The following is a 13,045-nucleotide window of genomic DNA, read 5'->3' on the forward strand; positions in this document are numbered from 1 at the left end:
CCAAGTTTGGGAGCAAAGATTGAGGGGAATCAAAAATTGTTCCACAAAATAAAATAAGGAGAATTTGAAGTTTCTAGGACTAATCCAGAAGAGACTTGGGAAAGAGGAGAGACCAGAGGGACAGATGAGAAAAGAAGTGGTGAGATGGTGTGAGGCTAGGATCTGGGGACAATCGGGTTACAGTAGCCAGAGGGGGAAAAAAATCCTGAATGTGGATGACCAGCAGATGGACAAGGTTATCCATGTGCAGTTTGGGCAGGTTCAGCCTTATGCATTGAGCTTTCTCATTACTTACAAGGTATGATTTGAATGAGCTCCTAGACCTAGCCTACTTGGACTATTTTCTCTCTGACTTCAAAGCCTTACCTGCAACTCTCTTCACTCTTCTAGTCTAGAAAGCACAAATGAGGCATTGTTTCAGCAAAGTCTTACCTACTTTACAGGATTGCCACAGAGATTTTAAAAGATGTTAAAATACTTAGGGCATTTAAAAATGATATACCAATATAGACATTCATTACTGTGTTATTGTTTTTATTTCTAATAAAGATGATAGTAAACATTAAAAAATTGTACCTATAATTATATACCAGGTACACTACGAATTTCCTCGTTTAATACTCATAACATTTCTGTGAGTGTCTCTATGAGACAGGAGGTATTATTTGTCTTCTCATTTTAGGGATGATAATAATTACCTAGAGCCAAGAATTGAACACAGTTCTACAGGACTAGAAAATTGTCCTTTTAATGAACTAAATAATAAATACAGATTAATAACTGGTGTTTTAGAAAGTAAATCAGTGATGATACCTCCCTGGTGGTCCAGTAGCTGAGACTCTATGCTCCCAGTGCAGGGGGCCTGGGTTTGATCTTTGTTGATCGAACTTGATCCCACATCTTTAGCTGCAACTAAAGATACCACATGCTTCAATGAAGATGGAATATCATGCATGCAATGACTAAGTCCTGGCACAGCCAAATAAATAAATTTAAAAAAAATTGGTGAGAAATACAAACAACTCTACAGAAAAACGAGCAACAGTTAAAGAGAGACAAATAGTTTTAAATATATGAAAACAGCAACACCTTTACTTAATAATAAAACCATGATTAAATACCATAGCACTTATGTGATTACCAAAGAAGAGAAAGGTTAATAACACCTGGTGAAGTTCATAGTAGCAGGCAGAAAAGCAGAAAAGGTGAAGTAAACCAATCAGCTTGATGAGGATCTTGTGAGAAAGAGGGGCTAGAGTCATTTCTGTCAGATTCTGTTCGACAAGTAAGTTCACAGAAAAAAAGAGAGATCCTGCCACCCCAGGAGCTCATAGTCTGGTGGGAGGACAGATACATAAGTTAAAGTGCATGATACAGACTGTAAAAAGAATATGTTCACAAGGTAAGTCTGAGGAGAAAGAATAGAGAATGGGATTCCCACAGCATTTAGTTTTCCCACACAGCATTTTAAAGTTATGGTGTGAAAAAGCATTAAGAGCAAAGTTCCCAGACCAGCCCATTAAAAGATGCCTAGGGATTTCCTTGGTGGTCCAGTGGTTAGGATTTTTTGCTTCCACTGCAGGGTGTGTGGGTTCCATCCGTGCTCAGGGAACAAGATCTGACATGCTTTGTGGCCAAAAATAAATAAATATATAAGTTGTTGTTGTTCAGTTGCTCAGCCATGTCCGACTCTTTGCTACCCCATGGACTGCAGCATGCCAGGCTGCCCAGTCCTTCACCATCTCCCAGAGCTAGAAGTTAGCCCAGCTCTAAAGTTAAGGTTGATTCTATACGAATTTAATTGTACTTATATATATCCTTGATGGGTAAATTTTGTTATTGGCATATAGTCTAAAGCTTTCCTGACAAAAATGTGTATGTTTTATATTTTCCCTCTGCTTTTCCAGCCATGCTTCCTAGTTTAAAAGAAAAAAAAAAAAAATGCGGACTTCCCTGGTGATCCAGTGGTTGGAGAACCACCTTGAAGTTTCGATCCTCGGTCCAGGAAGATCCCACATACTGCGGGACAACCAAGTCCGTGGCCACAACTACTGAGCCTGTACACTCTAGGACCCATGGTCCACAACAGAAGAGGCCACTGAAGTGAGAAACCAGCGCACTGCAATGAAGAGTAGCTGCAGCTCTTCCCAGTTAGAGAAAGTCATGTGCAGCAATGAAGACCTAGCACAGCCATAAATAAATAAAAATTAAAAATAGAAAAAATGCAACTATTCTTAGAAGCCAAGTGAAATGCAGTAGAGTCATATCTTTCTTTCAAGAGTAGCAAAACAGAACAATCTCTGCAAGTCTTGAGATTTGACTCAATCTTGCATAGTTTTTTTTTTTTGTTTTACTCCCAGAAAATACCTACTAATCAGTTTTCCCTCTTCTGCAAAAATAAGTAAGCACTTTTATAAGTTGGACTTTAGTATCAGCATTATGTCTGTGAAAGAGCTCTCTGGGAGAACCTTAAAAAGGATGTGAAAGCAAAAGAGCTGTCTCTAAGTTAAATTTACATTTTATGAGAATTTAGGAATTTTCTGTTCGTGTTTCACTTACCCAGCTGGATTTTGACACTTTTAGGGCTGGGATCACATGTCAGATACTTTTGCATTCCCATTCCTCACTCAGCACACTGCCCAGCATATGCTAAGTAGTCAGAGAAAAGCTGTGGAATGAATGAACAAGCTGGCTTCTGTAGCTTCTCTCTCTTTTCTTTTATCAGCAAATGAGCAGTGCTTGCCTGTGTGCAAGAAGTTTTTAAGCAGAACTCATGCATTGTGCAGCTACTCAATGATCCACAGATGCTCAACAATACTGTGACATTGTAAATAAATATTTTTTGCAGTGGCAGCTGCTTCTGACCAAAAAAAACCCAAAACCTAGAAATTAAAAAAAAAGCTAGACGTGATGAATAAATAATGCAGAAAAGTAAGATAAATTGTGCCCAGCAGTTAATTTATAAAAATGACCGAGTGAAAACTCCAGGTCAATGCCATTGTGAAAAAAGCTGTCTTAGAAATGAAAGGCATGTCATACCATGCATGGCCACAAGGGGTGCACCAGAGTCAGTCTGAAGGAAGAGAAAAGTGTTCTTTGCTCAGTCGTGTCTGACTCTTTGTGACCCCATGGACTGTAACCTGCTAGGCTCCTCTCTGTCCATGGAATTCTCCAGGCAAGAATACTGGTGAGGGTAGCCAGCCATTCCCTTCTCAGGGGATCTTCCTCGATCCAGGGATATGAACCCAAGTCGTTTGCATTGCAGGCAGATTCTTTACCGTCTGAGCCACCAGGGAAGCCTGAAGGAAGAGAGAAGAGGAGGAAAAGCACAGGTCATAGTCTTTGTTATGTTTTCTGTGGAAAAAGCAAGGCAGAAAAAGGCAAACAGATTGGATATCTGAGTAATTCCAGCGAACTCTGGGGGACAGGGCCGTCCCTGTTGTCTGATATCTGATCTTGGGATGATTTAGGGCAGGGGAAATACTGGCCATGTGTGTGACTGCTAGCTAAAGGGGGTGGTTGGTGGTGCAGAGTTTGAATTGGTTGGTTTGTATAGGAAAGCTGGGCTCACCAACCAACATACTGTTTCCTGTCTCAGGAATTAGCCAGCCTAAAGGGCAGTCCCTTCCCCAGCCAGCAAAGCCCCTAAAGATGTCAAAACCTCATAAGATATAGAACATAAGTATAATTAATGCATAAAATCCAAGAGCTTAAAAGAAATGTTATGAGAAGAAGTATATGAATAAGAAATTTTTACCTATACTCATTAATGTGATACTGCTTTAGGTGTTGTGTTAAATCTGTAAATTAATTTAAAAAGCAATGCCATCTTCACTACAGTTACTCTTCTTGTCCATGAGTATTTCTCTGTTTCAGGATTCCTTTATTTCTTTTAATAAGTTTTATAAATTTTCTCTGAGTAGCTTTTATTATCTAAGTTATATTATTTCCACTATATTCCTTCTTACTATTATAAATGGGATTTAAAAATAAGAAAAAATTTTCTTACTTATATCACTCATAAAGTGAAATTATTTTTTGTGGCTGTATGTATTGTAATATATTGCAAATTTTCAGAGTTAATTTATTGGGATGGCCCAAATGTTCATTCAGTTTTTCTCTAAGATATCAAAAACCTAAATGAAACTTTAGGCCACCCCAACATTATCTTTAATAGATCTTTAGTTTAAAAAAATTTTTGCTATAAAAACTTGAAAATTTATATAAGTACCCATCACCCAGGCTCAACAGTTATTGAAATTTTACCTTATTTCTTCTATTTCCCCTCTCCCATACATTCAGGTCCTTCAGTTCCACTTAAGATGCCCGATAATTTCCTGGAATTTTTTTTCTGGCTCCAGCAAAGTTATTCACATGTATGGAAAGTTTCTGAATCTCTGGAGTACTTTTTTCCTTTCTCATGTTTTATTGTGCTGTTTTGTTTTTTTTTAACACTTTCCATGCGGACTTTTTTTCTCTGTTCCCAACTTTGAACATAGTGGTATCTATTTAGATTCAGAGTCAACAAAAGAAGGGAGATAATCCTAAAACTGGAGAAGGAAATGGCAGCCCACTCCAGTATTCTTGCCTGGAGAATCCCACGGACAAAAGAGCCTGGTGGGCTATAGTCCATGGGGTTGCAAGAGTTGGACATGGCTTAGCAACTAAACCAAACCAACCAGTGTGAGTGAGGACTTCCTTTTGTTCTGATTTCTGTCCAATGGCATGGTAGTGGAATCTTCCTTTAACATCTGTATTTAGAGGGCAGATTGATATGGCAGCCTCTTTTCTCAGTTTCCAGCAACTTCTCACTTAGTATACTTCCGCTCTGTTGAAGTTGCATCTCTCCCTTACTCCTTTTGTCTGCTGTTCTATGAGTCTCTAGAAGATGAGGAATTGTGGTTTTTAAAAAGTGCTGCCATAGTAAGGTATTTCCATGTTTCCTCTTCTAACTCTAAATCACGCACAACAAAACAAAAAGCCCCACCTATAGGTATGATTATTTTTCTTTTTCTTTTTAGAATTATTTATTCATTATTGGCTGCACTGGGATGTCGCAGTGCACCAGCTTCTTCTTGCAGTGGCTTCTCTTGTTGTGGAGCACGTGCTCTAGGTGCTTCAGTTGCTTTGTGGCATGTGGGACCTTCCTAGACAAGGGCTCAGACCAATTCCCCTGCATTGACAGGTGGATTCTTAACCACTGGACCACAGGGAAAACCCTGATTTTTTTTGTGGAGGAGGTTGGTGGTGTTGTGGAGAATGGTGATCTTTTAAAAAATTTATTTATGTTAGTTGGATAATAATTACTTTACAATATTGTTAAGGTTTTTGCCATACTTCAGCATGAATCAGCCACAGGTACATGATGGCCCCATTCTGAAACCTCTCCCACCTCCCTCCCCACCTCATCCCTCTGGGTTGTCCCAGAGCACCTGCTTTGGGTACCTTGCTTCATGCATCGAACTTGCACTGGTCATCTATTTCACATATGGTAATATACATGTTTCAATGCTATTCTCTCAAATCATCCCACCCTCACCTTCTCCCACAGAGTCCAAAAGTCTGTTCTTTTTTTTTTTTTTCCAGATCAACATCTTACACTTTATAATACACTCACAAATTTTTACACAAATATCGTGTTTACAAGTACAAAAAGGCAAAGAACCTCAAAGAATAGAAGTGACTGTATCATTGACTACATGCAGTAGAGTTAGTATTGTTGTCCCCGTTCTTCCTCTTCTAAATCCAGATTCTGTGTTGGGCCAGATGGGAGCTGGGTGTCAGGTCCAGTATTTGTGAATCCACCCCCCATGTGGGGAGAAGGCAATGGCACCCCACTCCAGTACTTTTGCCTGGGAAATCCCATGGATGGAAGAGCCTGGTAGGTTACAGTCCATGGGGTCTCTAAGAGCTGGACACAACTGAGCGACTTCACTTTCACTTTTCACTTTCATACACTGGGGAAGGAAATGGCAACCCACTCCAGGGTTCTTGCCTGGAGAATCCCAGGGACGGGGGAGCCTGGTGGGCTGCCGTCTATGGGGTCGCACAGAGTTGGACACGACTGACACGACTTAGCAGCAGCAGCAGCAGCAGCCCCCATGTGGACTCCGCTTTCAGATGTTGGAGACTGGGTGTAGTTCTGCACACGTCTGGGTTTCAACAGAGCTGAATTGAGATTCCATCGTGTTCCAGGCCAGATCAGCCAGAGGAGAGTCATCCATTGCTGTCTGAGTTTCATTGCTGGTGAAGAATAAGCTCCCCAAAGTTTTGAAGCCAGGATTCATTGTCTGTGTTTTGGCACTGTTCAGCTGAACTTTGCTTTCCAGGGCAGGCAAGTTTTTTACAGTGGAGATTCTGTCAGTCTGGGTCTTTGTGTCAGATGAATTAGTACTCATGGAAAAGCTGTAGTGTTTCAAGATACTTCCCAGTGGCAGAACTTCTACTGTCTAAAAAGAAGTTCGGGTCTGTCTGTGACTGCGTGTCAAACATTTCAAGGCCTAAGAAGCTAGAATTTCCCCTACAGCTGTAGGCCTAGGCAGAAGGGTCTGCAAGGAAGAAATCAGTTTGGGTTTGTATGTCCAGTGATTCCAAGGCTGGCTCAGTGGTCATGGTGCTAAGCTCACTCTCCTCGGTTTGCGTCTGTGTATTCGAGGCTGAAAAGAACTCTTCAGTATCGAAATCAACTGCAGGATTCTGGGTTGGGCCAGATGAGAGCTGGGGGTCAGGTCCAGTATTTGTGTCAGACAAAACACTATGATGTCCAGTGTCTGACCAGGTAGGTTACTTGACAAGATGTTTTCTAGATCACTTAATAAATCCATGGTTTGGGTTTGATTATCCGTCATGTTTTCTGACGAAAGCATACTGTTCCATGCACTGAAATTTGGTGCGGATTTCTCAATATCTTGAGTTAAAGTTTTAGGGTGGTTCTGAGGTAACAATTCATGAGTTACAGTCTCTGCTACTAAGCTACTGCTTATAATATTGTCTGTAGACACACCATATGATGAATGGACACTCTCAAAAATGTCTCCACACATTACAGCGTGGTCCACCTGTACTCAGTCATCTGCTGGACTTTGCATTCCGCTGCTCTGAGTTTCTCAGGAGATCCCACCTGGCTGGAAACTGGCATCTATAAATGCAACAGTCTGAGTAGCGATAGATGAGGTTACCTTGCTGCTGCTGCTGCTAAGTCACTTCAGTTGTGTCCTACTCTGTGTGACCCCATAGACGGCAGCCCACCAGGCTCCCCTGTCCCTGGGATTCTCCAGGCAAGAACACTGGAGTGGGTTGCCATTTCCTTCTCCAGTGCATGAAAGTGAAAAGTGAAAGTGAAGTTGCTCAGTCGTGTCTGACCCTCAGCGACCCCATGGACTGCAGCCTTCCAGGTTCCTCCATCCATGGGATTTTCCAGGCAGGAGTACGGGAGTGGGGTGCCATTGCCTTCTCTGATCTTAATCTTACTGCCACCTTATTCTTCAGTTTCACCTTAGAGACAGTTGACTACATCCTGAATTAATCCTTTCAGCACAGAATTTTTCAATAGTTTCAAAAATGTGAGGGATTTACAAATGTGATTAGTAATAACAGTAGCCAGAAACATAATGCCCATCACTAAACCATGGCTGTTCTAATAAAAGCCATATATATAAAATACTTCCTTGTTAAGAACACTTATATCTGCGATCTTATTTTATTTGTAACACCCTGTAGGATAGGCTGTTTTTAGCACATAAGCAAAGCACTAGGTTTATACTGTTCTGTAACCTAAACCGGGTATTCTTTTGCCAACCTGGCCCAGAGATAGAGAGATTTGCTTCAGGAAAAGGAAACAAACAACAACTAACATTCATGTGATTACTAACAAAACTAAAAGAAAGGTCTCTTCACAATGATGCCCACAAGATATGCACAAGGGAAAGTGAAGTTCAGCGTCATTTAAGCTAATCTCTATTCAAACCTCAGAGATAAAACCATTTGAGCAGTAATTTAGGACTGAATTAACTTGTTTTTTCCCTCCCTATCTTTGAAGCTTTTGTTATTTAAGTATTTCTGCAAGAAGCAAGGTCCTCTTCTATTCAGAAGCTGATGGTGTGTAGTAACCTCTGCAGGGCTCGGCTTATCCCAGGCTGATAACAAACAGCCAAATACATACCACATCTGACATACAACCTTTTCCCCCAAGACTGTTCCCAAATACTCCATGATAATCAAGTATTCATATCACTGAATTCTCGTGCTACAAAGCCTTCCAGTAGCAAAAACTGAACTCTGCAGAGGCAGGATACCAGCCGAGGGAAAAAAAAAAAGAAAAAGAACCGTGGCAGTTATTCACATCAGATAAAAGCTTTGCAAAGATCCTTCAGATAACAAGTTTAGCAGTTAGACTGAGAAAGATTTCTTTTTTTTTTCTCTTGAGCCAGTAACAATTCAACCTGGATGTAATCAACTAAAATACGATCAGCCTTGATAGAGGGAGAAGCCTGTGTTTAGAAAGGCAGTGCTGCTCCCAAAGTCAACGCTAATGTTAGCTAATAAAGACCTGGGCTTCCCTGGCAGCTCAGCTGGTAAAGAATCTGCCTGCAATTCAGGAGACCCCGGTTCAGTTTCTGAGTTGGGAAGATCCCCTGGAGAAGGGGTAGGCTACCCACTCCAGTATTCTTGGGCTTCCCTGGTGACTCAGCTGGTAAAGAATTTGCCTGTAATGAGGGGGACCTGGGTTCAATCCCTGGCTTGGGAAGATCCCCTGGAGAAAGTAACTGCTACCCACTCCAGTATTCTGGCCTAGAGAATTCCATGGACTGTATAGTCCATGGGGCTGCAAAGACCTGGGTTTTAGTGCACTTCCTTCTGGCTCCCTGGGGTAAGAACTTCTTAATAACTGACACGGCACCAAAAGCATGAGCATCAGTTGCTCCTCTAAGGCTGCGTCTTTTGGAATCTTCAGGGAGGCTGATCTCATGTGGGTCAAGTCAGCAGTTCCAGACAAAGCCCCCTGACTCTGACTCTTCCAAAGTCTTCACCTCCTCAAGGCTTAACATTTTGCCCAAAAATCTTAACTTAGCCAGCCTGTAATTTGTTAATTCAATTATGCTCTTTTCAAGCTATAGTAAATGTCCGTATTCCAACACGCACTGCCAAACAGGCATAATACACTTTCAGCATTCTAAGGTTTAAATTTTTCATTAAAATATTGGTGATAATATCTACACACTGTGGCTTACTGGAACGAAACAGAGTCAAGTCTACACCTGTAAAGCAGAAAAAGAAACGCCTGTGTCGGCATACATTTTAGATAGGCACGTATTAGTTAAACTGGAAGATGCAAAGGAAAGAGATTTATTCTCAAGGTGGGCAAGGGGAGGTTACCTTAGAACTGGGCAAAAAAGTCTGACTTTGAACACTAATGGGAAGGGAAACCTGGGAACCAAATGTCAAATCAGTTTGTGAACAGGACAACACAGAGGAGTCAGGGCTGGCCCACTGTGCAGACAGTATGAATTGTGGTGTGGTGTAGGACAGGTCTGTCTGTACATTGATCAAAGAAATGCTGTTCTTCTGACATGTGTTCCCAAGTTCTTGTAATGGGCTATGCATGCATGCATCGCTCCAGTTGTGTCCGACTCTGTGCGACCCCATGGACAGCAGCCCACCAGGCTCCCCTGTCCACGGGATTCCCCAGGCAAGAATACTGGATTGGGTTGCCACTTCCTTCTGCAGTAATGGGCTAAACGGACTTTTACCCAAGTTCACTTGAACGCCTATGCTAATCGGCTCAACAGCAACAGGATTTACAACTTTTGAAAGAGCCTCCAAATCTAGGCTGAGGGTCAGGGTTCCAATGGACAAGGGCAGTAAGTGTACGGCACCAGGGGCAGAGCCCTGAGGGTCGACAACCAACACCACAGGCTGGGCCGAAGTGTCGGCTGTAGGCATAAAGACAGGCACAGGAGAAAACTGCATGATGGGGAGTTGAACCAAAGCCACTTTGGGCTTTGGTAAAAGCAACTTCTGAGGGTACCTTGGAGCTGCTGGAAGAGTCTGTTGTTTGGCATTAGAGCTGCAAGAGTCTTCCGAGGAAGCCACCAGCTTTATTTCTAAAGTTTCTAGTTCTGGAATGTCTGGTTGTGGAATTGGTTGGTTGCTCAGTGATTCAACTGTCTTACCGGACAGCTTCCAGCTGCGCAGGCAGTTTTCCATTTTCCTTTTCTTACTAGGTGGATCCCTGTGTTCTGCAGGGATCTCATGGCCAGTTCGGCAGCTGGCACAGGGACAGCCACATGTGCGCAGGAAGGTCTTGGCACAATCCTCTGCATGTCTTTTCAAGTCCCACTTGGTGCCATATGAATTGCTTCACTTACTACATGTATGCTTCTTTTCAGCATGCACTTTCATACAGTGCTGTTTTGCAAGAGAAAATTGAGAAAATGGTCTGTCAGGGCCTCCAGGGCATCCTTCAATTGGACAACAGTAGAATTTCGGTACAGTTTTCAAATCTTTTCTTATTGTTGGATTTACTGTGCCATCATGCAGACTACATCACGAGAAATGTTGGGCTGGATGAATGACAAGTTGGAATTAAGATTCCTGGGAGAAATATCAACAACCCAAGATATGCAGATGATACCACTCTAGTGGCAGAAAGTTAAGAGGAACTTAGTCTCTTGATGAGGGTGAAAGAGGGGAGTGAAAAAGCTGGCTTAAAACTCAACATTCAAAAAATGAAGACCGTGGCATCCAGTCCCATCACTTCATGGCAAATAGATGGGAAACAATGGAAACAGTGTCAGATTTCATTTTCTTGGGCTCCAGAATCACTGCAGATGGTGACAGCAGCCACAAAATTAAAAGACATTTGCTCCTTGGAAGAATAACTAGGACAAACCTAGATAGTATATTGAAAAGCAGAGACATAACTTTGCTGACAAAGGTCCATCTAGTCAAAGCTACTGACTAGTTTTTCCAGCAGTCATGTATGGATGTGAGAGTTGGTCCATAAAGAAGGCTGAGCACTGAAGAATTGATGCTTTTGAACTGAGGTGTTGGAGAAGACTCTTAAGATTCCCTTGCGCCCAAGGAGATCAAACCAATCAATCCAAAAGGAAATCATTCCTGAATATTCATTGGAAGGGCTGGTGCTGAAGCTGAAGTTCCAGTACTTCAGCCATCTGATGCGAAAAGCCAACTAACTGGAAAAGACCTTGATGCTGGGAAAGATTGAGGGCTAAAGGAGAAGGGGGTGACATAGGATGAGATGGTTGAATGGCATCACTGACTCAATGGACATGAGTTTGAGCAAACTCAAGGAGATATCGAAGGACAGTGAAGCCTGGAGTGCGGCAGTTCATGGGGTTGCAAAAAGTCAGAGATGACAAAGCGACTGAACAACAATTGTATACTATCAAACCAGTCCTGAGAAGTATTGATAAATGGTATCTTTTGCTTAACGGATGCTTCACAAGGTTTGGAGAAATATAGCTCCTGATAGGAGTTCCACAAAAAACAACAATATAAAATGTTAAAAAGGGCTTGCGAGAATGGTTCAGGCCAACAACGTTAAGAGAGCCCTCGTCAGATTGGCCGCTTCCTTTGTGCTTAAGAGATGTAATGTCTGCCTTAGTAATCAGTGAGGGGATGATCCGAAGGTGGGTGATGGTTGTTACATGTGAGCTGCTGGCGGTGGCTCTTGACCGGATGCATGTAGAGCGCAGGGCTGTTGGGCAGGATCTTGCCGCAGCCGCGCACCGTGCACCGGGTGTTGGTCCGCTCTGGCTCTGCCCGGACGGCTCGCCACCGACGGCTGGATGAGCTCCCGGGCGGGCGGCACCGACCCCGCGGGCTGCTGCCTCGCCGCCGTGGGTCGCGGCCGGCTGCCTCTCAGCCGCCCGGGGGAACCCCACGGGCCGGAAGCGTGGGCGGCGGCGGCGGCTCCCCTCGCGGCCGCCGGGACGGCCGGGGCGCCCGAGGCAAGAGCCGTGGGATCCGCCGCCGCCCCAGAGGCCGCCATGGCTCTCGCAACGCGCCCGGATCAGGCTCCAAAAGTCTGTTCTTTATGTCTGTGTCTCCTTTGCTGCTGGATCTTTGAGAGAGAAACTGTGCACAAGAAATAAGAAGACTGCTCCTTCTAACGGAAAGAAAGGGATATTTTTTGCTAAGGGATTTAAGATTAGCTTATCTAAATCTTTCCTGACCTATCTCAATATCTTCCAGATATACAGATTAAAAGAAAAAGAGCAGCCTTGCACTTAAAATAAAAAGAAACTAGGATATTATAAATAGAGAAGGAAGCGGCACTGTCCTTTGTCCACCAGCTCTCCTGCTTGTGGTCTACAGTCTTCCACTAAGCGGATGGATGTGGCCGATGGCTGATAATGAATGGTGTCTCCTGAACAATGACTCAACCATGTGGTGGCTCTGCCAAGTTTATGACCAGGGCACCTCCTTCTCATTCCCAAACTATGAACATTACTCATTCTCCCTGAAGGCTGTTACAGAAAAATTAGAGGCTTATTTGTCATTGATTTATTTTTTTCCCTATGACTTAGAAGCTTAGGGACTTCAGTAACTTTTTATTTATCTTCTTTGTCTTGCCTAATACATTTAATAATTTAAAATATTCTTTTGGCCGGATCAGGAGCTAACCACTACTGATTATCTCTGACTCAATGTACATTTTAACCCAACGATGCTCAACATCTCACTTTAAACACAGTCAGTCTGACCTCTATCTTTTCCTAAGGTAAGTTGATCCTGACAATATTCTCTTAAAATTTGTCACCCGTTGACTGACCCACATTTTTGTTTTTCCTTATTCATAGCTTTCAATGTAAAAGAAATGCAAACAAAATTTTGAACAATCTCCTTTGAGGACATTGCCCAGTTTCCTATTAGGTACAGAACAAGTTTTCTGACTTGGAAGACCCATGATGTGGAGGTTTGAAGTTCTAGTTTTAGGGTTTCCCTTCTCTCTCTTAACATCAGTTCATTCTTATTTATTATTGTTGTTCAGTCACTAAGTCATGTCCGACTCTTTGCAACC

The 13,045-nt window shown here is 42.7% G+C and overlaps 1 long non-coding RNA gene and 1 pseudogene across 1 annotated transcript; one reads left to right on the forward strand and one right to left on the reverse strand.

Moving 5' to 3' along the window:
* Positions 1-269: 269 nt before the first annotated feature.
* Positions 270-2,865, forward strand: LOC120876252. Its single transcript, XR_005724129.1, has 2 exons — positions 270-1,780; positions 1,908-2,865. It is a non-coding gene; the product is annotated as an uncharacterized LOC120876252 (long non-coding RNA).
* Positions 2,866-6,111: 3,246 nt separating this feature from the next.
* Positions 6,112-12,013, reverse strand: LOC120876253 (annotated as a pseudogene).
* Between the last annotated feature and the right edge of the window lie 1,032 nt (positions 12,014-13,045).

Source organism: Oryx dammah, unplaced genomic scaffold (assembly GCF_014754425.2).
Source record: "Oryx dammah isolate SB20612 unplaced genomic scaffold, SCBI_Odam_1.1 HiC_scaffold_17, whole genome shotgun sequence".
In the NCBI taxonomy this organism is placed as follows: domain Eukaryota; kingdom Metazoa; phylum Chordata; class Mammalia; order Artiodactyla; family Bovidae; genus Oryx; species Oryx dammah.